Source organism: Pteronotus mesoamericanus, unplaced genomic scaffold (genome assembly GCF_021234165.1).
Source record: "Pteronotus mesoamericanus isolate MK-2021 breed Mesoamerican mustached bat unplaced genomic scaffold, CSHL_Meso_final contig_24, whole genome shotgun sequence".
Taxonomy (NCBI): Eukaryota; Metazoa; Chordata; class Mammalia; order Chiroptera; family Mormoopidae; genus Pteronotus; species Pteronotus mesoamericanus.
Window position 1 is genome coordinate 11,748,897 of NW_026555100.1, and position 27,525 is coordinate 11,776,421.

The window sequence follows — 27,525 nt, forward strand, 5'->3', positions numbered from 1 at the left end:
TGATAAAAGTTGTATGCAGAATTTGTTGAGCTGTCACATAGCATGATCAGGAGCCAAAGAAAAAAATGCATAAAGTAATTTGCTTTCTTTTCTTGGAAAGAAAGTATCAGATTTTTCTGATCACTGTACTGAAATTGGTAGGGAAAGGTCATCACAACAAGTTATTTCTATGGCCAATCTTTTTCATACTAGATCAGAGAATCACAGTGTTCTGTAACAAATCTCTCTTCTAGCTGCCAGGAACAACTGCCCCAGTCTGGAAGTTGTCTCTGGGGAAATATGTGCTATCTTCCCAAGTATAAGTCTGCTTTCCAAGAGGAATCCACTGGTTGTGGGCGCAGCGCATATACAGAAACCAGGATTATTTGTTTTTACTAAAATGTTAATGTGCACTCTTTTTTAATGTTATTCAAAAAGCAATGGACATTCTTGGGAAAATGTATAGGTAATGATATAGAGATACTTTATCTTAAGATAGGTTTACCTGAAAGTAGACACCTTAGTAAAGATACATGTTACCACTAGTCTATTTAGGAACAAGTGAGACAGAAAAAGTGAGGCAGGAAAGGAAAAGAAACTGGTAAGTGTATGTATGAGTCACTATGGGCAACTGGGGCTTGATACTGCTGGGAAACTTTGGTGGGGTATGCTGTAGACCATGCCTCAGAACTATCTCAAAAATCCAATTTATCTACCTATTCATCCTTCGTTAAAGGCTACCCCTCTTCAGAGGTATTACTAGAGCCTTCTGCCTCAGCCATTCAAGCCCTTGTAGCCAAAATATACAAACTTCAGGTAGAGTGGCAGGTGTTTGCAGTAAGAAGATTCAGTAAGACCAGTGAATGAAATTAATTATGAATAGAGTTAAGTTTGAAGGCCTCTGGATTTGACTGTTCTTAAGACTATAAGATGGAACTAGAAGTGCCGTTGGAGATACAGGAGGAGCATCAATAGCACACAATGGGCCTGAATGTCATAGTTAGGTTACACTGAGGAGTCCATAAATATTGAATCGTTTGAGGACCTTGAAAGGAAAGGGGTCAAAAAAAGTCAAGGAGCTTGGCAGGCTTTTAGAGAAAAATTGTAGAGAAAAACTAAAGGCGTCAAAATATATGATCTACTGCTTCAGAGCTCGAGAAAACCTGAAAGCAGGCCAATTATACATATAAGAGGGAAACTTCAGGATATGTATTTGTGAGCACCCTGGAAGTTGTTCCTATGTGATTGAGAAGTGTGGCCCTCATTTCTCACTGTGGTACCAGTGCTATATCTGAATTGCAAAGCTCCTTTAACAAATGCATTCTTCTAACAAAGGGTTTCCTACCTTACCTGTGTGCATTAGTGGACTAGCAATAACCCAGCGTTAGGAGGATAGGTAGAGCTAGGACAGAAACACTGAAAGTGTGAAGAAATATCATGAACTTTAGCAAACAGGCTTATAACCCCTACATTTCCAGTATCCTGGCTGGATATTTGAGAAATGAAATAGCATAGGTGAACCAGGGCTGGGAATGCATTTTTTTTTTTCCTGCATAAGCAATACAAAAAAAGTTTTATAAATAGCTCCCATTTGGATGTTCCATTATTTTAAAATTTTCTTATTATCAAAGAGGCTTACTTGAAGTACATCAAATTATTTTCCCATCATTTCTAGCAGTCCTCTGTAGGGCAGAAGAATTTATTGTAATTATTAATATTTTTAGAGGGCAATAATTTTTCTTTATAGTCATCTCTTTTTTAAGGTAAATGCTTCCATTTCTTTTGCACTTCCTCATAGGAATAACTTAGTATTTTGTGTTCTTTGCTAGCCCTTACTTAATTTTCCAAGAAACTTCTCAAATGAAACTATCAAAAAAATACTCTAATTAGGACCTGTTAATTAAAGAGGAGGACTTGTTCTTTATGTTATTTCTATTAATAGAGTCAACTGCTGTTACCTTGTTTCCCCCCTCTTAAACACCATGACTATTGGATAGACAAAGACTTCCTTTTATTTCCACATTTTTCTTTATGTGTATATTTCTTTTCCACTTTGAGTTGGTGTGTTTGCTCTTGGTCCAAAATTGTAATCCAATTAAATTTTATTGTATTTTTAAATGATACTTTATATAATTTATCAGGTTGCTCTTAAATTTGATTGTTGACCATACCTAAATTAGAATCAGTTATAAACATGAGATTATAACTTTATTTCCTTCATCTAGATTACTAATAAAAATATTACAATACACTGGCTCTTCATCTGACTGGACTCTTGGTTAGATAGCTCCAGTTAAGGACATTAATATCAAGAGCCGTTAGAGTCTCACATTTGTGTAGTTAAGATCATATCCCTAAGTATGTGGTTGGAAAGAATGGTCCATTTTACATAAACTCTTTTTACATTAGGAATTTACTTGGTTGCTAGAATTGGGACATAGTTCAACATAAAACTTCTGTTTATATCACCAGAAAAAATGTTTGTGTCTGATTATACTCTACCTACAGAAATGGATAGATTTATGGCCTTCACTGGAATTATATATAGTTTTCTTAAGTTACATTAAGTGCACCGTCATGATTTCTCTCAACTTCTTTCACTATCCTCCATAACTTCCTTTCCTTATGACTGCAAAAATCCTTTTGCTTTATATGTCTTGTGGACCAAGCTGCTGTTTGTCTCTCTGAAATCTTACAATCAAACTACTGGGGAAAAAGGCCCTGATGGTGTCAGTTACTAACTAGTATGGAATTAATGTATATCTCATACAGTTAGAAGTCTGTGGAATTAGGTTCAGAAATGAAGAGCTAGTGAAAAACAATATTGTGTTAAATCAAAAGACATGCCTTCTAGTCTGCTCTGTGTGTTGCCATCAATACTGTTACTTCACATGATATTGTTGGTTTCTTCACTGTAGGGGGAAATGAAAGCATGTAATTGAGTTACTATTTTAAGCCGTCATTGAACTTAAAAAATGAAGGACAAGACTTTGGTCCAAAGATTAGGAATAGAATGAAAATGCTCATACTCCAATGCAGTAGAATGTTGTAGATGTTCTAACCAGTACAGTAAATGCAGAAGCAAAAGTAAAAGTATATGGATTACAAAGGAAAAAGTAAAACTGTCTCTGTTTGCAAATTATAAAATCAACTACGTTGAAAATCCTAAAAAAATATTTACAGTAGCCAAAAACCCCACCCTTATAGAATTGCTAAATTTTATCAAGATCGGGAAATACAAAGTCAAAATACAAAAACATATTTTATAATAGAAAGAAGGAAAAATAGAGCTAAGGGCAAAATTAATAAAATAATAACATACAATAGAGGAATACAATGAGACTCATATCTTTCTATATAATAGTAACAATTAAAAAACATATCTTTTGAAAATATAATATATCAAGGTCTGGCTGAGTAACTCAGTTGGTTAAAGCATCATACTGATACAATGAGGTTGCAGATTCCAACCCTAGTCAAGGTACATGCAAGAAGCAACATAAATAAGTGGAACAACAAATAGATATCTCTCTCTTTGTCTGTTTCTCTGTCTCACTCTCTGTATCTCTCACCCTTCCTCTCTCTCCAAAATCAATAAATAAAAATAAATAATAAAAAGTTTAAATTAAAAATACAATGTATCACAGTATGAAAAATAACAAAATAAACTTAGTGATGAGTTTAATAAATGCATAAAAGATCTTTACTCTGAAAATTACAAAATATTATTAGGAAATATTAAAATGACAAATATTTAGAGAAATTTGTCATATTCTTGGACTGAGAAATTATTAAGATATTAATTATCCCCAAATTGATTTACAGATTTAATACTGTGCCAAACAAATTGCCAGCAAACTCTTCTATGTAAACTGATAATCCAAGGTGGTCACATGGGTGTACACATTTGTAAAAACTCATCAAACTGCACCTAAAATTATATGTTATGTTGATAAAGTTGATTTAATAAAACAATGTTTTACCCAGCAGCCAACACCTTAAAAAATAGGTAATTTTAATTTGATAAAGTCCTACCAAACTGTATTAATTAAAACTAATTAGAAAGGTGTTCATGGACTACTGAAACTGTTGATATTTAGAATATTATAAAATTAACACATTTCTACTTTATAACTGGCTGCTTACCAAATATTTCTAATGTATGGGACCTCTTTGTTGATTTTTAGTTCTCATGTTTGTGAATCATAATGTGTTATCTTAGATCAAGCCCACTTATGACCTAGGGGCAAAATTTGATCTACCATCTGTTTTGTATGGCCTATGGGCAAAGACTGGTTTTAATATTTTTAAATGGTTGAACAAAATTGTAAGAAGAATAATGTTTTCTGACAAATTGAATTATATGAAATTCTAATTTTAGGAATATAGCCACACTCATTCATTCATTCATTCGTTCATTCATTCATTCATTTTATATACAATATATTACTTTTTGGGCTCCAGCTGCAAGGTGGAATAAAGACAAGAAACTGAATAGCACACAAATCCTAAAACATTTACTGTCTAGTTTATTACAGAAAAAGTTCCCTGACACTTGTCTTAGATACTCTGTTTCAACTCTTTACCAAACACTTGACTGGCTTTTCCAGGGATTCAATTGTCCTCTTCATTAGTTTCCCCTTATAAATCCAATTGTCTAAATTGTTTGAATATTAAAATAGTTTTTTCTTCCAAGTTCCTCGCTAATTCTTCCTATTCCTAGTCTGAGGTGCCAGGCCTCTTTCTTCATCCTCCTTTCTACCCTGAGGGCTTCCATTCTCCAAGGTGCTCTAATTTTATGTCTTTCTTTTGTATATCAAACTATCTGTACTTCTTTCTTTGTAAATAATACACATATGCCCTGCTACTTTGCAAATAGAGTCCTTCAGTTACTAGGACTCACCCTTCTCCAAAGGTTATAAGAAACTGTTCATGTTCTCCCTAATATTTTGCATCATTCATTTAGCATGTAAAATTAAATCTTAGGCTAGTCTTTCATTATCATACCTGTTAAAATTACACTTGCAAAGTTTGTATGATGTTGAAATTCATTAATTTTACTCAACTATTTTACTTTTTTTTTCTATGTTATAGCAGTAACAATTTGTCCAAAGAGTATTGGATTATAAATGTTTTCATAAAATAAGTATTTGCTAAGTGAGTTTAACATTCAATGAACTAGGGTGAGTATATGCCTTGGTTTCCTTAGGGCAAAATTGGATTGTACTCCCTTTCCCTCTCAAAAGTATCCAAGTTGGATGATGAATTATGTTCACTCTAGTCTCTGGGTCTTGAGTGTACTGCTTAAGGCCCATAATGCATCACCTCCATCACTGTGTGACATTCTGCAGTGCCCAGTCATTAATGATCACAGTTCCTTACCAAGATGGCTTTTTTGCCAACCACAGGGAACACTTTCTCTTCATAGTCCTAACTACTATCAAATGGTAGCTTCCTCTCATCTTGCTTTGCAGACCCTTCATTGATTGTGGAGAATCTATTCAGGCACCATTTCAAATTTATGAAACATGTAAGGACTTTACTCCTTTTCATTTGAGCAGATTTTCTGAATTCATCTTAGTCACTCTACTCTTCTCTCTCACAGGACTCTTGCCAGGGAATCTCAGTTGAAATGCTCTGTTCTTTTTGGAAGTCATATGACTCTTTTATACTACCAGAACCAGTTTGTAAAGAAGCAGGTTACTAGGGGGCTTTTTAAGGGAACTTAATAAAAGACCCATAGCAAAGTAACCTTAGCTTTATATGCAAATTGAAATCAGACCTTAGTCGGAAGAATTCTGTAGTGAGGCTCTTCTGTTTTCTCTGAAACCATAGTTTAAGGTAAGGAAAAGCAGAACTGTCTGCTAACACTGGTCAGAGAAAGTGCTGAAATTTTATGCTCTCAGTGCGCTTAATGGCCTTCCTCATGTGTACACCATTTGAAGAGACTTTAGGCTAAGGGAACAGAGGTGACTAGAGTAAGAAACAGTGTTCATTGAGAAACATGTTGGTTAAGTGACAAAGCAGCACTAGTCAGTGATCTTTATTGCTCATGCTGAGAAAAGAAAATGTTCAGCTTGAAGTCATTCTGGGATGTGCTCTTTCACCAAAGGGTCAAAGCCATTGGACTGGCAGGGGAGTCCATGGTCAAAAGAGCTTTGATGCAGACTAGTCCTGCATTCAGAGAGCTCTACTCAGTGCTGCTCAGAGCCTTTGTCTCAAAAAGTAGCTGAGTGTAAGAAACCAAGCGTCTCTCTTTGAAAACACCTTCAGGGGAAATGGCTAGTCTTATGAACAGAAGAATAATATTGGGAAGATGTTAAGTTGTGGGATCCTAAGGGATTTTTTTTTTATTGTCTGTCCCTGCTAGGTTCATTATTAAATGATTTATATCAAGTATTATAAATAAACTTGCATTAGTAAATTAGTAAATTTGCACTAAGGATTAAATCTAGTAAGTTTCTATTACTTTATATTTTGTTTTTATCCTAAAAAATCCTACTGCACACTGATCACGTGCCTCAAATAAGTTGTTTAGGTGTTTGCCTACATTCCAAAAGTAACCTTTGGAAAGTTAAATATGTCTTCTAGAGAAAAATATATGTAAAATATTATTTATGAAGTGATGAATTTTAGAAAATAAACTATGGCATAACTAAAAAAAGAGATATGGAGAATTTCATATTTCCAGTACCTGTAAAGTAAATGATGGTGTTTCAAGGAGAGAACTACTCTGCAGTATGATAGTCAAAGGTCTGTGAGTGAAATGATGCACCCGAGATCACACACTGATAGGAGAAGTCACAGGATGAGATCCCGGGTCTTGGGCACATGGTCCAGGACATCATCCTTTACCTCAGGAGAAGGAAACAGTGCAATGTTTTTACAAAGCTGGGCCCTTCTATTTCATTGACTTCCCTTTGTTGATGCATCAGTCATAAGCATATAAATCCCAAGAATAACTGTTTGGACAATTTGTTGAATGTGTACCCTACAACTCTCTTCCTTGCTCCCTCATATTCAGACACACAGCTCTCTTGCCTCTTCCTCCAGGTCCCTAGTCATGCCTATACACCATGGCATCTTTCCACTTACATATGCTTTCTCCAAGAATTTGCAGAGCAGGCATCTTTAGTTGAATCTATCATTATCTTATATACCATCCTGCATGGATCTTACATATAATCATATATAAAATAGCATCTCCCATATCAGTTGCACTCTATCTTGTCATACAAGTTCATGTTTACATAGTGTTTATCATAACAAAAAGTGTATTATATACTTGTCTATTTGTCTATTGCCTGTCTCCCCATATGAGAATGTAGGTTGTATGAAGAAAAGGATTTTTAAAATAAAACCATATGTTAGGCTTTTTATAATTAAATACAGTGATTGATTTTGATTGATTTGGTTGCCAAACTTCACATTTGTTTGAAGCATAATCAGTGGACCTCACAGAATTAAAGTCAAAAAAATTTGACTTGTTATATTTTGTATTACAAAATGTGATAGACAATAAAAAATTAACTTGATAAATACTTTCACGTAGAATTAAAATTCACTTGATATTTGGTTTAAGATGGTTTTGAAAGTAGCAAGTTTTTCTGTTAAGTATTTTACTTTGTGGTCAGTAATGGGATTACAAATGCACAGGCATGTCTGTATCAATGCTATTTGTCTCTGTATAAGCTTCAATAAAGTTAGATATATATAATTGTCTTTAAAAGTCCTCCATTATACTTGCGCAGGTGACAAGATTCCTCTTTAAAGGTGATGACAGTTGTAGAGCATCCCTGATGAGACTTCTCGATTGTATGCATGAGATTTACGAATGTGGAAGTGAGGTGGCGCGGGTCCTGAAGGTCCCTGTTTGTGCACCAGCTGAAGTGGAGGGTGGGTGCCAGCTGAGGTACAGGTCTCACAGAGTACGCTCCAGGTTGTCACAGGACTGAGGCCTGGACAACTAAGGAAAACTACATTTAGCCTCTTATATGGTGCGGCTTTCTCACAGCGTGACAGCCTCTGGGCAGTTGAGCCTTTTGCATGAAATAAAATAAGTCATCCCAGACACTTTTCTCTGTCTGCCAGAGCAGGGACAGCACCTCCCTCTAGTGGAGAAGGCCCTGATCCCCTGTGCTTGATAGCTTTTATTGAGAACCATAGGCGCAGAGGTATACAGCAGGGATGCAAAGCTCATCAAACAATGTCAAAAGGCTATGTTTACAGGAAACAAAGAGATCATAGATAACAATTGAAGGAATACAAGAGATTTGCCTCAGGTCAGGGTGGTGCCCATTCAGCTCTGAAACTTGGGAAACTGATCACATTCTATGCTCGACCCCAAACATCAGTACTCATTAACTCCAGAGCATTCTTAGTAAGTTTCATAGGATTTAATACATTCTTTTTCCAGGCCTAATTGTCTGCAGGAACTGCCCAATCCAGTTTAGGGCTGTACCTGCCTTTAGTATTGTTTCAAGCCTGAGCCAGGCAGGTGGAGCAGAGCCACCAAGAGATAAGGAGACTTCTGTCAGAGAGAATGAGGATTCTGGCCATATCAAAGCCGAAGGGTGAGGGTCTTTTTCCCTTTCTCCATGTCCCCCAAGTCCTTCCCTGATGCCCCTATACAACTGTTCCTGTCTTAGGTTGCCCCTGCCATCAAAGTGTCTTACCCATCACTGACTAACCAGCCATCCTCCAGGGCCAAGCAGGGTGATGTGAGGGCACAGGTTTTATCTCCTCAGTGGCCTGTTTTCCCAAGGCCTCTTTGCTCAGCTCCAGCCTTGGGGCCCTCTTGCCTGTTGGCGAAGCCATAGTCCCTGACACCAGGCAGCACAGTTCCCAACATGGAAGAAAAAAAATCCTTGAGGATGGATTTTATGGAACTGGCCAAAGTTTATTTTATGTACATTATCTCCCATTATTGCTCCCTTGGTATTATATGCTTTGAAAAATCACAAAATTATCAACAAATTTAATGGTTAAATTGTGTCTTACAATGCAATGTTTGGAACAAAAATCAGAAATTTAATTGAAGTCATAAAACATAGAAAGATACCATAATAAAAATTATTCCTAATGCTTAAAACTGGCTGTAAAATACATTTTAACCAGTCCATAGTGGTCTGTTTACTAAAAATATATAAACAAATCCAGGGACATTTCCATATGCTCTATTATTACTAAAATTAGTGGTTTAAGAATAAATTCAAAGCACCTATTTAATAAACATTTATATCAACAATACATTTACAGATGGCTGACCTCTTCCAATGGATGCACTAATTTAACTCTTGGAAGGCAACCTGATTTTAAGTTTGCCTCATAATGCTCCATCTTCAAGGAAATTACTCTTTTTTTTTTTTTTTTTGCGCAATATTTTGTGACCCCAAGTATATTAAGTCCTCTTTCAACCTGGAGTTTGCATTTATAAGATAGGGAGAATAAACATACCTGCATAGTAATATGGTCAATCTTGAGTTTCAGTGCGATAACACATGTATAACATTATGCAAACTTTCTTGCACATTGGAAGCATTCAATGAATTTGTATTGGTAACTGCAATGTAGTAACACAAATACAATGAATTTGTTATGTATATTAATCAGAGTAACAGATGCTAGTTGCTCTAACACAACTCCCCAAATCCCAGTAGCTCGGTGATGCTTTATTTATCACTCATGCACTGGTTCATGCACTCATGAACTGATGCTAGCCAGTTTTCCTGGGTAGGTCTCTGCTAAATAATGATGATTCAGTGATTCAGAAATCTCCAATCTTTTGTTACTGCCATCTTTATAACCTGCCCCCACTGTCACTGCAGAAACGGAAGAGACTGTAAATGATTGAACGGAAGTTTGATATTCAGACCTCAGTTTGGCATACTTCCATGTCCCATTGGCTAACAGGTGGCACCCAAGTGAACTGCAAAAGACCTGGTAAATGTCTTCTTTCTTTATGCCTCCGAAGAAATGGGATTGTTGAATTCTTAACCGTTCCTTCTCACACTCTATGTTCCAGTTATTATTGCTTTGCAAAAAATTAACATAAATTTCCTGGCATAAAAAGCAACCAATTTCTTATGCTAACAGATGCTATGGAATTGAGAAAGGACATAGGTTTGTTCCCTCACATGTCTGATGTCTGGACTGAGGCCTGGACAACTAAGGAAAACTACATTTAGCCTCTCATATGGTGCGGCTTTCTCACAGCGTGACAGCCTCTGGGCAGTTGAGCCTTTTGCATGGCATTTTAGGAATCCAAGAATAAGTGCTGCAGTTAGTAGGCACACACAATATTCCCTTTTCTCACATAATATCTGAAATTATGCACTGTCACTTTTGCCATAATCTATTGGTTACAAACCAGTTAAAAGCCTCCCTGATTCAAGGGAAAGGACATAAACCCCACTTTCCATGGAAGGAGTGTAAAGGTCAAAAGAAACCTATAGGATAGGAAATAACGTTTTGCCCATCTTTGAAAAATATGAGATGCCCCACTTATTATAATAATTTTATTATCATTGTCATTATCACCATCATTAACATTTTTACTGATTAACTTTGTGACCATAATTTAAACAGCCTTCTGCTTATTAAATATATAATAAACCAGTGGAAATATTCTTAAACTCTTGCATGTAATTATTGGTTTAAAAACAAAGATTTAAGAGTTCTGATTAATTAAATCATCCAGTTAATAGAATTTTAAATTCTATTGACACATTTTTATGTCTTCTATGAATGTATCCAAAGCTTACTTAAGATGTTAAGCTGTACACAATCTATTTGATACCATTTTCTAAAAAATTCATTGAAATAGTTAATACCTAGAAAATACAAAATAGAAAAAAGATTTTGAGAAGTGGATGTAGAATATGGAATTATCATGAACTGGATAGCACAGCATTGAAGGGGCATCATATTAAAGAATAATTTTCTGTTACACAGTCTCCTCAGTCAACCACTTGAAAAATATTTCAGTACTATCTTTGTGGCACTGTTCTAGGTTTCAGAACACAAAGATGTGAGGCATCATCTTTGTTCTCAAGTAACTGAGATTCTCATGGAGTAGACACATAAGCAAATAATAGGAATTTATTGTGACAAGTGCTATAATGGAGACATATAGAATCATCACTGGAAATATAGGGATTTTAATTCCACCACAGCAAAAATGATGTAAAGATGTATTTATTTGTTGATTAGAGTTAGACTTTGATGAACAAGTAGGAGTTTTGTAGTTGGAATTGCAGTTTAGAACATTTGCAAGGATTGGGAATAAAGGCATGTTTAGAGAATCACGATCAGGTCTAGGTGCCTGAATCTTAGTGTACAGGTGGAAGAAGATGGGAACAATCAGAAGAATCTGGAGTCTTAAAAGTTTTATACCACATCAAAGAGACATGACCCTGCCAAATGGTAAGAAGAACAGAATTACTAGACTTGACACAGAGAATTCAAGGTTCCTTCAGTAGGCTGTGCATGGAGATGTAATGCTCCACCTCACCCACTACAATCATCCAACTCAAGCTGCATAATATTTGAAAACTGAGGTTCTTTTAGCAAGAAAGAAGGGAGAAATTGATGACTGGGTAGACAACAAACAACCCCTTACAAAATACTTAGTTAATTATTAGGACAGAAATTTCAATCAAATGCTAATTTACTGTTTATGCCTCACTAAATACATTTATTAAGTAGATATTTAGGAATTGCTCTTCTTTAGAATATGAAACCCCTCCAGAAGGGACTTTGGAAGAGTGATAAGTATATTAATAACAATGACAATAATAATAGAAAAGAAGTGAGGCTTTAGTTTGGAATAAGCCAGGCACTTTTACATTGTCAATGAGCTGAAGTCAGGCATATGCCAGCAGTATTTCTAGCTACCTAACTGTCTCAAAGGAGATTTAGGAAACCAGACTGACAGTAAGGCATGTTCACCACCAGAGCAGCCAAGGTGAAGAGATTGAAGTGATGTCTCGTCAGCTTCAGGAACTCATTGAGCCTGTTCCAGAATATAACATGTCACTGATTACAGAGAATTTCAGTGTTAAATTGACAGAAGAAATTGCTAATCAAAATGCAAGTGGGAGACGTAAATGCAAAAAGATATGGACTCACCAATTATTGCACAGAGCATCATTTTCGCCTTCAGATGCTTTGTGTTGTTATTAAATCTGAAGTTTTGCATGTTAGCTTCAAAAGAACCACATCAATCAGAGAAGGTTGAAAGACAGTGTTATGCTGTGATGAACATTGGGTTGGAAATCAAAAGATATTGATCCTGGTTGCAGCTGTATTGCATAGTAGCTGTAGAGTCCTGGTTTCCTCCTTTAACACACTTACAAAGTATTCTAATGTGTAAAGGGAGACAATCACACTTGTCTTACTTGCATCACATATTTTAGGGGGGTCCTTCCTTCTTTTTTTTCCTTCTATTTCTCCTGCTCTCATTCTTTAATCTATTCATTGAATTTATTTATTTATTTGTTTGTTTTTATTGAATGCCTACTGTGTGCCAATAAATCTGTAGGACATTTAGGCATATAGAGATGGATATAATATGTTAAGATCTCTATTTTCATGCAGTTAATATTCTAGTGGAGAAAGTAAAGAAACAAAGAAAGAAATAGACAAGGCAATTATGATGAGTGATATGAAGGAAGTAAGTAGGATGATGTGATGGAAAGAAAATTGGCATAAGAGTTAACAACATTTTAAATATAGTACTCAAGAAAGCCTTTCTGAGATCAAATTTGACTTTATAAGAATCAGGATAAGTCTGCAATTTTAAAACAAAGAGGAATGTTGCAGGCAGAATAAATGGAAAGGTGGTAAGATTGGGAAAATACTAGTTATATCTAAAGAATAGGAAAGAGTCTAAAACTTAGTGAATGGAAGAAGGAATAATACATAATTGTAGAGAGCTAGACATAGAATAGATTTTTTTCGCTTTGTCAGATATGTCAGATATTGGACAGTTTGGATTTTGTTATACAGCACTGGGGACTATTGAAATCTCTTTTAACAGGTGAACAAGATCCCACTCTCATTTTAATAAATCTTCTCTTGCTTTTGTTAAATGTTGACTTTCCAAAAGGCCACCAAAAAAGTGTTGATTTACCAAAACTATGTTTATTAGACTTAGTTCAGTAAAACAGAATACCACCTTGACAGAGTCTTCCTAATGTTTCAAAATGGAGACTTTAGGTAAGGCTCTTTACAGCATTTTAAGGTCCGTGCTGAGTGGAATTAAAGTGCATCTTTCAAGAGAAAGAACTTACTTAGATTTGGTGAGTTAGTAGATTTGGATGGGTGAACATAGTGGTTTGAAGGTCTTGAAATTAATCTAGATGAGCCTTTTCATCTTGATAATTGACTGATCAGTTTAGCTGGATTAGTTTTCTCTCCAGGCGCAAGTATTTCCTATTTCCTTGGAGAAACAGCTAAGTTATTTTTGCTGGATGTGTATTATCAACACAAGAATAGGAAAAGTCTATCCTGTCCCATTATTGTGTATCACAGGAGCAGAGAATTATGTTGTTTGCAGTTCTCACTAGCCCATGGCAAATGTGTGTTGGGGATGGGGGCTGGCAAGGGTAGAAGTAAAAACATCAGGTATGAGCCTTTTGTAGTTTCCAGGCAATAGATGACATTGTCATAAATTATCTCTGCACTGTCCAACACAGTAGTTGCATGTGGCTATTGAGCACTCAAAATTTGGTGAATTGAGATGTGCTATACAAGTGTAAAACCCACAACAAATTTTGAAGACTTTGTAAGAAAAAATATATAAAATCTCATTTATATATTTTTATATCTGGACAGTCAAATTAACATTAATATATTTATGCCATATATATCCAAAATATTGTCAATTTGACATATACAAATTATTAATTATAATTATTTATTTTATTAATGTGGCTACTAGCTATTTATAAATTACATATTTATATTATATTTATATTGGACAGTGATAGATTAGGAATTTGGCAAAATGGCAGACAGATTTGAAATTTATTTTGGAGATAAAATCAACTGGATTTGCAGAGAATAGATGTGACATTGAAAGAAATGGGGGAAACAAATTTGGCTCTTAAGTTTCTTATTTTAGGCCATTGTGTGGATATGAGTGACATAATGAGCTAGGGGAGATTTGGAGAAATCAGTTTGGGGTAAAAGTTTAATTCTATTTCAATGGGCTCATTAGACATTCAATGTACTTATTTTATAGGCATATCAATGAGTCATTGCATATATGAATTTATAACTTGGAGCATAAATTTGGCCTATGATAAGAATTTGATTTCCCTTAGGATAGAATGTACTTACACTTGGAGTGGGTATATTAGAGAAGAAAAAAATGATAAAGGAACAAATACATTGAGAATTCATGTGAAAAAGGAAAAGATAAGCAAAGGAGACTGACAAGAAGTAAGAAAAGATAGGAATAAAATCAAAAGTGCTGTCTCAGAGGCATGGCAAGAGTTTTTCAAGTGTGAGAATGTTTCTTCAAGAACTGATGAGAAGATGTGTTCATTGTATTTGAGAAGAGAGATGATCACATAGGTAATGTATGTGTAGTTACACAGTGCACTGGTATCAGGGTTTCCTGGAGCTGATGGGTAAGGCTGCAGCTGGCAATAGGAGCTAAATACTTCAATTATAGGTTGAGAAAACTTCCAGCCTGTCTTGGGACCAGCACAGAGCCTAGATATAAATAGAGGTCTTGGGACAAGGAGAGAGAGTAGATTTTTTAAAAATGTGTAGTGTTCTAAAAGAAAGGCTCTCTCCTTTCTCTTTGGAGTGTCCTTGGAGAATTCTATGTTGTCCTCACTCTGTGGAGGAGGAACAACAAGAACAAAATAAACCTGACACTCAGGCAATGACTGAGCACACACTCTGAAAATGAACTCTATGCCCTATGTAGGCAAAAGGTCATACAGTTGTAAACATTATATGTAGGCTTTTGATAAGAATGTGAGTTGTTAATGAATCTTATTATATCTTGATTCCAGCCCATTTTCTTTGCTATTCTTTCTTATTTACTTATTCATTTACTTATTTATTTATTTTCCCATTACCTTTTAGTCCCTCATATCCCCTTCTGCCTGCAGTCACCACACTGTTGTCAATATCTCTGAGTCCTTTTCCCTTTTTGCTCAATCCCTCCCTCCACCCTCTCCCCTCCCCTCTCCCTTTGTTGTCATCCTGTTCTCCATCTGTGAGTCTGTCTCTATTTGGCTTGTTAGTTCCACTCGTTCATTAAATTCCATATATGAGTGAAATATATAGTATTTGTGTTTTTCTGACTGGCTTATTTCATTTAGCTTAGTATTTCTGCAGGTCCATCGATACTCCTGCAATGAGTGAATTTTTCTTCTTTTTTATAGCCAAATAATATTCTATTGTGTAAATGTCCCATAATTGTTTTATCCATTCATCTACTGGTTAATACTTGGGCTGCTCCTGTATCTTGCCAATTGTAAATAATACTGCAATGAACACACGAGTGCTTATGTTATTTCCTATTAGCGTTTTGAGTTCGTATGGATATATTCCCAGAAGTGGGATGACTGGGTTAAAAGGCAGGTCCATTTTTAATTTTTTGAGGTATCTCTATACTGCTTTTCACAGTGGTTGTACCAATCTGTACAATTGTTATGAGTTTTTGTTATTGAAACTTGCTATCTTTACTTAGAATACATAATATTTCTTCTGTCTTTAATATAAATAATATATTAATTTTAGTGTGTACCTTATCAGATCATTTTCCACATAAATCTTAACACTTATATATACTGGTTTGTGTATATTTTTATTTATTTGTTGTTTTTTTGTAAAAAATTAGACCATTCTATGCCTATTATAAAACTTGATTTGATTTTCATAGTTTATAATGTCATGCATTAGGTTCTCTCAGTTTCAACCCAAAATAAATGTCAGCATGGTACCACACTAACATTGGTGATACATCTCTTGTGAGCTTTTCCTGTAGGTGGGAACAAGTTGAAAGAGAAGAAAAGGGGGAGGTGGCCAGAGGAAACACACAATGAGAAATGAAAGCAGTCATCTGAGGCCATGGGATAAAAAAATATGTAATGCTAACTATTGTTATTAATGGAGCATCACATTGCTGCAAAAAGTTGAATCATATAACCCTGAAATGATAGAGCTAACTTGAGTGAAAACAAAAATCCCATAGCTCACACTTCTTAGAGGTTTTTGAAGTCAATAAATGTGAAGTGAAATAAGTGAATATAACTAATTAGTGTCAAAGCCAGGATTAGAATCCAGGTCTCCTGATACCGGATTCAGAGCACTTTTGACGTTACCACAACTATAAGTTCAAACTAACAAAAAGACAAGCAAGCATTGTATTAATCATATATAATTGTACTACATTGTATTTACTATAACATTGTATTAAGTAAATAACATTTTAACAAATATCCAAGGGAGAGCAAAGGGGGAAAAATGGGGACAGCTCTAATTGAACAACAATAAAAAATAAATAAAATAAAATAAATGAATCTAAGAATTATATTTGAAACCACTGGCTAAGAACAGTAAGAGATTAATAAGAAATGAACAAAGGAAGAAGTGACAAGTAGCTTGGAGGAAAGGTCAAATTAGTTTCTCTAAAATAGAAGATGAAGTAGGAAGAGCAAGTAAAATATTAAATGTATTGAATTTGCTTAAGTGAAGCAAAGAGAAAGGGCCATTCACTTTAAATAAAATCCCCTGCAGAAACTGAGAAGATCAAGTAAAAGTAAAAGCTACCTACCCTTGAGCTGCTGTTAAAGAAGTTTAGCCTGAGGGAAGAAAGTTGTATAGCTAGATCACTACCTGACAGGAACTTCACATACAATCTCTCAGTTCACCCTTAAAGAAACCCATGAGGAAGAGATTTAAATAACCATTTTATTGACAGAAAAGAAACAAGTAATTTAAAATTACTGTCCCAAAGTCACTCTGACAGACAGTGGTCTAACAGTGGTCAGACTCGGGCACTTCTGTCTGTCTCCAAAGCCTATGTTCATTGTGCTACACACACTGCTTGTCATTAAAGTGAAAATGATCTTCCTGTTATTCCAGAGTGCCTGAATATAGAGGTGTGGGAGATTAATTTTAGTATTTCTGAACTAGCCTTAGGAATTTAGAAAGCATAATTATATTCAGTTATAAAGAAGGTAAGTTAGGGGGGAAAAACAGAGAGAATGGTTTGTTAGACATAGTACATTGTTTTACAAACATTTTCTCAACAAAATCTCTTGTCTTCTGCTTATTCCGCCCTTGCCTGCCTATAACTCTGCATGTTTGGAGGTTGAAAAAAAAATTGAGTGAATAAAAACAGGAATTAATAACCAAGGAAACAAGTCAAAGCTGAAAAGCTGCTCCTCTCACTAAGATTTCTGCTTGCAGGTCAATTATTTCATTTGCACTGTTTGATCTTGCAGGTTAGCCCTGACATAGAGACTTGGAGTCAACATGAGCCAGGAATAGACTCTCATCCCTAACTCTCCTATCTTCCCAGGAACCTGTTAATATTTTACACACATATGGAGTTACTTTGCAGTCAAATGGACCTCATCTGGGTCTGCCATTTGCTAATTTGAATTCGTATCCCACTTTAAGGAGCAATTATTTAAAAGCCAAAGCTGTTTAGTTGCAAGAGAAGGGCTTTTGAGAATGAAAAAGAAATGATTTTTGGAAAGCAAAAGTCCAGCCTTGAAGAATGGATGTGAAGTTTATGAATAATCAATAGATTTAGGAGATGCTGGAAGAGCTGGATGCTCCACCCTCCAGAAGATGTATTTAGGAGTATTGTCTGTCTTGGGGGATCAGAATGACAAAGGAAGTGTGAGGGACAGGCCTGTGTGGACTGCGTGGGGAAAGCCGAGAGGGCATGTGAGGCTCTCCAGCCTCTTCTAGGACGAGCACTTGAGTGGCCAATGCCAAGAGCCAAGTGTCTGGGCAGGGCCAACCCTGCAGAGTATCAGTCACCACCTGAGCGATGATTCATCACTTCTGCTCACAACCTTCTCTTTTCCTGTTGCTGTTTAGTGATGGCTGCCCACATGTTGCTGAGATTATGCAAAAGTAAATCTTCTGGTGTTTTTAGACTTTGAGTTGCCCTGTTGGAACTTGTGTACTGTAAGGCTGACTCCCTTTTTAGTTGCTGAGGTCACCTAATTACTTTCCTCCATTTGCGGGGGGTTGGGGTGGGCAATGTGCCAGAAAGCAAGACTTTGGAAACACACAAAAATGAAAAACTATCGTGAAAGAGAGGCTTCAGGGCACCCGCACCAAGGTGTTCAAATTTAACCATGTTGATGTGCCTGCGCTACGCTGAAGGAGAGCAGTGGTGACCTCAGATATCACTTCTAAGTCTTCCCTGGCTATTTCCCTTCTAGGTTCATGATGGAACAATGCAGAGCCATCAGAAGGCGGTTCTCTTGACCATGCACAACCTTGTATTATGTTCAGTTGAGTTTTTATATCTCAATTAGAATATATGAGCAAAGCTTGCTGAGTATCAATACAGATTAGAAAATGAGAGGGAGGGTGAGAAAAGAAGGAAGAGGACTGCAGATGTCTTTTGAAGGGATACATTGTCTTTCTGCATCTGTTTGGACATTGCACATAATATTAATGTGCATTTGCACTCGGCGGTAATGATAGGGGGTGTTCACATGGTTGATCAAAATTGTTCTGCAAGCTGTGGTGCGATGATGATAGATTGCTCCTGTCAGGATAGCCAGTTAGGAATTTCTACATTAGGTAATAAAGGAGATAATATGGCATGGGCCTGAATCCAGATAGCAATCTAGGTCAAAGGAGGCGTGTTGTACTCCAGCCAGTAGAATTAGGCCTGTGTCTTAACATTGAGTAGAAATGAAGGGAATTAAGAGGTACAAACTTCTAAGTCACAAGGATGTACGTGCAATATAGGGAATACAGTTAACATCACGATGACTTTGTAAGGTGACAAGTTAACAGTGGACTTTATGTGTCGATCAGTTTGTAAGGTGAATAAATGTGAAATCTCACTGTGGTATGGCCCTGAAACTAATATAATATTGTGTGTCAGCTATAATTAAAAAGAGATTTACATTCCAGAATAAAAATTAGAAAAAATAAAATAAAATTAAGCAGAAATGATGGTAAGAAGAACTTAAGTCTAGGTGCTCTCCACAAATTACTTTCCCTTCTGTTGAGACTTTAGGCAAACCATGTCAACCCGTTCATTTTTAGCTGGTAACTACTTTGTATCTCCCAAAAAGCTATTAGGATAAATGGAGGTAGTGGACCTGAAAACAGTTTAAAATGCAAACTTAAGGAAATACTAATATTTACCTGATATCTGGAGCCAGAAACTTGGCCTTCATTCTCTAACAGTTCCTTTTCAAATTATTCAAATGTCCTACCACCTCTGGACATTCAATCATTTTGTCATTCACTCTGGCCCCTGTGCCTATATCTCTATAATAATTTTTACTCATACTTGAAAGTCTGTTTGGATGCCACTTCCTTCTGAAAGGATTTTCTTTACCCTACTTATGAATTAGGTACTCCTACATATTTACTTATATTTACATCTCATACCTGCCAATCAAGGCATTGATTACTGCTGTGTATCATATTTCCTGTTAGAATCTCAGCTCTAGGGAAAACCAAGACTGGCTCCAACTCTCTTCTTCACTTGGCATATAGCAGCTACTAAATAACTAGTTTTTTAATGAATAAATTAATTACTTATTTTAAAATTAAAAATTACAGAAGAGTATTATGATGGGAATGACAATTAAGTGTAATGATTTTATTCCAGAATTGATTAATTTAAAAAATATTTTGATGCCTAGGGCAAATATAGTTTACATTCTCAAATTAGTAGGTTGGTTTTGATATTTTATTTGACAATCATAAAGATTTGGGAAATATAAGTAAGATAGAATAACATATGCTGATTTTCACTAAGTCTTACATTCTTCTTAAAGTTTCCTTGAACATATATAAAAGTTAATATATTTTGCATTTGCCACATCAAATTGATGCTTTTCATATTTCATAGTTGAATCTAATATAATATTTAAAAGTATGATGTTTAGACCAAACTGCTTGGAGTTCAAATCCTGGTTCTACCATTGAATAGCTGTGTCATAGTAGGCAAGTTGCTTAACTTCTCTGTAAATTTTTCCTCATTTTGTAAAGGTCATTGATGAATCCTCCACTGAAGATTAAATGCTCAATGCATGTTAAGCACTTGGAATTCTGGGTCATAGAAAGTGCTTACTAATTAGTTATTATTTTATTATTATTCAAACAATGTTTATATTGGGTTAGCCAATAAGTTTATTTAGTTTTATTCCATAAAATAAAAGACAAATGTGTCTTTTTACCAATTCACCAATAACTTTATTGATTTGGATATTTTGAGTTTGTCAGCAATCTCCTGCATGGTATAATGTTAATTGTTCTCAATTAATGTTTCAATTTGATCGCTATCAACTTCAACTGATCTACTTTACCATGGAGAATCTTTCAGCGAAAAATCTCCAGCACAAAACTTCGAAACCACTTTTGACATGTTTGATCAGTCACAGCACCTTCTCCATACACTGCACAAATCTTTTTTTGTGTTTCAGTTGCATTGTTACCTTTTCCAAAATAATAACACATAATATGCTGAAATGTTGCTTATTTTCTTCCATCTTCAATATTAAAATGGCTACACAAAAATTCACCGATTTTGATTTTTTTTAATAAATGCACGCTGATATGATAGCTGTCATAATACAATCTAACAAAACTATTTCAAATGAAGTTAAGGACAACTAAGCATTACTAGATTCATTGTATGGAAAAAAACTAACTGAAGTTTTCAGCCAACCCTATATTTCTAATTGCTGAATTACCATGTTAAATAGAATAATTACTATTATTCTTATATTTTCAAATCATTTTGATGTATTATAATATCACAAAGCATTTCTTATATAACTGTTGAGCCATATTGCTATTGATGTTTTCTTGTTCAGTTTTAATCTGCCAATGTGGAAACACAGGCATTTCTGGACAGCTAAAGTTTGGTTCAATGAATTTTATTCTACTGTAGTGCCTTTGTGAAAACATTCAATATTTTAGACACCAGTTTACCCTTGAATAACTTCTAAAGATAAAGCACCAATCTAACTTTCAAGGGATTTTTTTTTTTGGAAAATGACAAAATTATAATTTCTTCCTAACAGAAGAAATTCACCAAATGGTTAAGAAAATTCAGAAAATGAATGTAAGAAAGTATTTTCAATCATCAGATATTTAAAGAATTTTAAAGGTATAATATTAATGATCTTGAACTACTTACCAACGCAAAGACAGATAAGTAGACTATAAGAGATACCCCCACAAGAGACCCTAATAAATGAAGGTATTGGTGCAGGCAGTACAAGATGGCTTCTGGCTGCAATATACTTTCTGGAGAACCTCTGTGTGCTTAGCATTTTTCTAGTTCCCTTCTAAGGGATTTCTGATTCATGAATTACTGTGTTTAGTCCCATTTGACTCTGCAAACCTACCTATGGATTATTGGAGCAAGGATCACTTCTCATAAAGTCATTCATGTAAAATGATCGATAGTCTATAAGGCAGACTAACGTTAAGAGTTCTATACCTTCTACTATTTATATAGTATCTGTCATATATGGAAACTCATCCATTCAGTTAGATCCTTTTCTTGGGGGTGATGTAAAACATCATGTAGAAATAGCAATATTAGAGGAGTATTACAGAAGCCAGAAGACAAAAAGAAAGTAGCAGTGTGGTGACATTATTAGACAGAAAAATCTCTGAGTAAGCAGAAATTAATTTTGAAAAAAAGCAATTTTTAATGGCAAGATGAGAAGAAACAAAAAGTGGAGAGTGGCTGAGTCACCATAGAATGTTGTATTGGGGAGCAATTGATGCCTGCTGATAAGATGATATAACAGCAAGTTTATTAAAGTTGCAACATATCTGCACATGCAGGAAATTTTGCACACACCATTTTGAATCCACTATTATGTCACTAGTGTCCCCAGGATATTTTGATTCCAAGGTTATAAGCCTATTTGTGCTAGTGTCCTATACTTTTGCACTAACTAATGTAATGAGTCTCTTTTTCTTTCCATTATGCATAGTGTATATAACATTCTTAGAAGTAAACAGAGAAATTTCACCATTCAGCTAGTAATTTAGAATGATCTAATCATTCTCTAGGTAAAGTCAGAGATCCATATTTGAACAATATGCATAAATATTCATATTTTGTGTTTTGTTAAAGCTGAAATGATATAATGTCAATATCATCAAACTGGATTAGAGAAAATTCACTTCAGTGATCAATTGTACTGCTTACTGAAACTAAACCTAGATAAAAATCAATAAAAAGTTTGAGGTTGGTATGGATTTTGATAATAGAGAAACCTAAGGGCAATCAAAAAATCTGAGGGTAATTGTTAATTATTTCTCATGAAAAATCAGCTGTAAATCCAAAGGAATTACTCCTATTTTTTTATGTGTACAATGTGCACCCACATTTTCCACCAAACTTTTAGGAAAAAATCTTTCATTTTAATTTTTTAATTCATTTTTATTTATTTATATTTAGATGCTTGTTTTTTGTATTATAAAGGAATTTTAGCATTCATTTTTTAACATATTATGGTACAAGAAATTTTATGTAACAAATAATTACAAAACACAAGAACAGATACAAAGTACAAGAAATTGTATGTACCAGTAACAAATTTATAATATTTATGCATCACATCATAGAAGACCAAGAACTCTTCACCACTGTTAGTATCAGAAGTATTGTTTTCTTCAATTTCTGCATTACTGGTGTCTTTTGAAGAGTCACTTTCCTCATCTTGGTAAATTTCATCATCTTTAGTTCCATCCATATCACTGAGGATGCCACATTTTTTAAATGGTTCACAACCACTTCCTTCTTGGCACCATTCCATGACCTTAGGATCCAATTACCAACCTGGGTGATGGATGCTTCCTTGATTCTGCCTGTAGGTGTTAAATCATTACCAGCTGACTGCACCCACGGCATCCACTCTTTCTTCATTAGGGCCTTAAAAGGGTTTGTTTACTGACACATCAAGAAGCTGCAGTTGGCTGGTTAGTCCACCAAGTATCAAAGCAAGTTGGGTTTTGAAGTCTGCTATATCGCTTTTGAAATTTGTGTCACATGGGCTTTGGAATTATCAAAAATAAGCAAAGCTGTTTTTTTAAGTAATCCTCCAAGCCTAGATGACCAGACTGTGTTAAATCATGCCTCCTTCATTCATTTATTCTTTTTCCTGCACATGGATAATAACTCCACTTGGAATCTTTTCTTTCAGAAACGTTTTTCTTTAAAAGATGATCGTAGATGGTAATTTTGTCCCATCTACACAACAGACTAGAACAACAGTGAAATGTGTTTTCTCACAAACACTGGCTTTTAACAGCCCCGGTCTTTGCTCCTTTGACGTCCACAGTTCTGTTGGATGGCACATCAGATATGAGTGGGGCCTCATCCATATGGTGATTTGGGACAGCGCAAAGTCGTATCTTTTGAAGATTGGTAACCTAAGAATGAAATTTCAAAACTTGATTCTTACAGGCTGCTGGAAGTTTTAGGGCGAGTCTCATTCATACCCTCATGCTCAAACCTTCTCTCTCCATAAATCTAAAGCATCATTTGGGTGTTCCTGAGAAATCATCAGTGTTTTTCTCTTGTACAATCTTTTTACCTCTTCTTGTATCATCTTGGTCGAAACAGAGATCCAAGTTTAACGGTGCTTCAGAATCCAGGTCTTCACCTCCTGCTCCACCCCCGGCCACTTTGGAAGTTTCCTTCACATTGCTTTCTTCTGTCTTGGCATCTGAAGAAGCTTTCCTTGATGTTGCCTCCACAATCTGATGACATTCTCTGTGGGAGGAAGTCCACAGCGTCTCTTGGCAGGTCTGTTGCTATGCTTTTTAGCATATGTAGTAACTTTTAGCTTAAAGCTTGCAGTGTATGAAAACCATTTCAACATTTTCCAAGGGATTTTCCAATCATTTCTCCTGCCTAAAGTGTATGAAGAGAAATGCCCCACTGTTCACTCGGTGGTAGAATTCGGCATCACCTCTCTTATCAAGGGGATACAATCAGCATCATCTCTCTTACTCTGTAGGCAACAATAAATATGCCGCTGTTTGTTTCATTTCATTGAATCATTGCCTGAAACTGTTTTCATTAAAAGTTCATCGTAAGTTCAACAAAACTGATTATTGTATTCCAGGGTATTATTTTGCATACGGATATCCTTATTGCTTTCTTGAGTTACACTTTTAATGCATAAATAAAAGCATTAAAAGTATATAGATACAGAATTATTACTACCCATATACAATGCACATCCTTATTTTTCCCTCAAAAATTTAGGCAGAAAAAAGTGTGCATTTACATGGCAAAATACAGTAGTTCTAATAAATCTACTTCATAATGAATTTTATATATTATAAATTATTTATTTTTGTGTGTGGGTTTATCTTCTTTTGTTCAACATATTTTTGTACTCATCCATGTTGTTGGTTATGTCAATAGTACATGTGAATAGCATTTATTATATTAATGCCACAGTTTGTTTATCCATTCTTGTATTAAAGGACATTTAGGTTTTTCTCATTTTATGGGCTATTACAAATTAGGATGTTATGAACATTTTAATTTATATTATTTTATGGAATTTTCCTTTTTCTTTACAAATTCCATTTTTAGTAGTAGTATTGCAAGGGAAGAGAGTTGATAAATGTTTAACTTTTTAAGAAACTTCCGAATTGCTTTACAAAATATCTATACTTTTTATACTTCCATGAACAATATATGGGAATTCTAATTGCTCTACTCAACATTTATGATTGTCCTTTTGATTTTGCTCACTCTAGTAAATGCAAAGTGATATTTTCTAAGGGTTTTAATGTGAATGTTCCCAGTAATAAAGGATGTTGAGCATCTTTTCATTGTTTTTTGGGGGTTTTTCCAGCTATTTATGTACTTTTGGCCCTTTTTAATAAAATAACTTGTATTTTAAATTTATTTGCCTATTTTTGATCAAATATTTTATAATTTTGTTGATTTGTAAAAGTCTTTTTGTAAAAGATCCTGTGACATACTGCATAACTCTAGTACACTATCACAACCAGGAAATTGAGAGTGAAACAAGTCATTGACCTTATTTCACTTTAGTTTTATATATACTCCTTTGTGTGCGTGCATGTCTTTTATTTTTTCACCTTTTTAATAAAACAAAAAAATTAAGAGTTTTTTAGTTTGTTTTGTTTGAGTTTTATCTCGTGTAAAGAATGAATTTGAAGAGATCCTCATTTTTCATCTTCCCAATAATTCCTCATTCTTCCTTATAAGGTTGCATGGGTCACTACATTTAAAACATTATTTTTGTCTTTATTTGTATATGAAGTCCTTAAATTTCTATTTCCTCAAAATTAAATGTTTTTACCCTGACTTAACTGAGCAGTTTCTTTTCTTTAAATATAAAAATCAGTTTGCCAAGGATTATATAATAGCAAGCATTGTTTTTCAGTAATTTGAAATATTTTTTAGTTTTTCTTAACAACTGTTATTCCTGTTCTTTATTACATATTCCATATTTACCACCATGCATTATATTTATTTGCTCAAAATTCATCTTTTGGTTCCTGATGTCTGTCTTCTTTATTATCAAAGAATGTTTCCTTCTTCTTTAGCTTTATAATTTTAATGAACACTTTCAATTTTTTCTTCTTTTCAAACTTCCCAATAATTGGAGACATTAGGTTTCTGAGTTGCTTGCCAATGTCTATTTTTAAAACTTTATTTTTTTGTAAGAAAATAAGGTTAACAAAGAACATCTGTTAATTTAATTTTGTTGTACAACAGTACATCTGGTAACCCAGTAGGCTATCTATTTGGTTCTTACAGGAATTTGTAGGTATTGTAAAGAGCATTATTTGTCTTGCCTGGCTGGTATACATTCAAAAGCCCAAAGATGGAAACACATATGGATGATGCAGTACTTAAGGTTAAAATATCTGTGTTTTATAAACAAAAAAATCAAGTGTGATAATTGCAAATGGGCCATGTGCATAAGTTAATGTTGATAACAGAATTGTGATTTGCATTTCCTGATTCTAGTACTTCATTTAAAATGTTAATGATTCATTTCCATAAACTGTGACTTTTAGAATCCTGGAGCTCCCTAAAAGAACAGAAAAACAAAAAAGGGATAATTACAACCCAGACTTTCCTACTAAGCAGCTTAGAGTGAAAACTATGTCAATGTATAAGTTAGCATTATAAGAAAAATACAGAAATAGAGATTAGTTGTGTTAAAGTAATTTTTAAAATATGCCATTATACTGAGGAAATTCTAATGCTTTGGCAACGTGTGTAAGCAAACTGAAACCAAAGCCAGAGTCAATTCCTTTAAATGCCTCAAGGTTAAAAAACCAAAACTTAAGAACAATGAATCGTAAACAGCCAACTAGGCTTTCCTGAGTAGGATGGCCCCTTAAGCTATAGCCAATTACATAATTTCCTAGCTGCTTCCATTTCTGCTTTATAAAAGCCTTTGCTTTTCTCCTGTTAGTGGAGGACTCTGTCATTTTTGGTGCCGTCCTTCCCATTTCAAATTAATGTTTGCTTAAACATTAAACTCTTCAAAATTTTAATTATTTGTTTATCTTTTAATACATATTATAGTTAAAGGCAATATATTTGTCAACATTTAAGGATATGTCATGGATTAATTCTCATACTATATTAGATACCCTTAATGTATACCCTTATAAAGCCTTTCATCTAACTTATCACTGGACTTACTATGTGTTACTAGGATTCTTTGTTGATTCTCTTTCATTTTTTTTTAGATTTTATTTATTCATTTTTAGAGAAAGGGAAAGGGAGAGAGAGAGGGAACATCAGTGTGTGCTTGCCTCTAGTGTGCCCCCCACCAGAGACCTGGCCCACAACCCAGGCATGTGCTCTGACTGGGAATCGAACCAGTGATCATTTGGTTTGCTGGCTGGCACTCAATCCACTGAGCCACACCAGCCAGAGCTCTTTCATTTCTATTAGACTATAAATTCCCCCTGAATAGGGATTATATTTATCTTACTCACCAATGTAATACTAACATCTACCACAGTATTTTTCACGTAGGAAGAAAATGAATGCTTATTTCATGGTCACTTAAAATACAAAATATTAATTATGCAGTTTAATAAAAAGTAATACATATTTATAAAAAAAAGAAATAATAGAAGAAAAAAGAAACAAATGTTAGTTGTTTTAGCACCCAGAAATGACAACTACATGTCCCTTCAGACATTTTCTATGTAAATATGTGAAATTTATGTTTCTAAATTTATTAGTATTCCAAAATGGAATCATATCATATGAGGTCTGTCTGAGAAAAGTCCAACCATTGTTAATATAATGAGAATAGTTTGCATGAC

The 27,525-nt window shown here is 34.7% G+C and overlaps 1 protein-coding gene across 2 annotated transcripts in view; it reads left to right on the forward strand.

Moving 5' to 3' along the window:
* CTNNA3 (catenin alpha 3) overlaps positions 1-27,525 on the forward strand; it is a 1,483,556-nt gene that overhangs the window by 1,210,062 nt on the left and 245,969 nt on the right. The gene's annotated exons all lie outside the window — the stretch shown is intronic.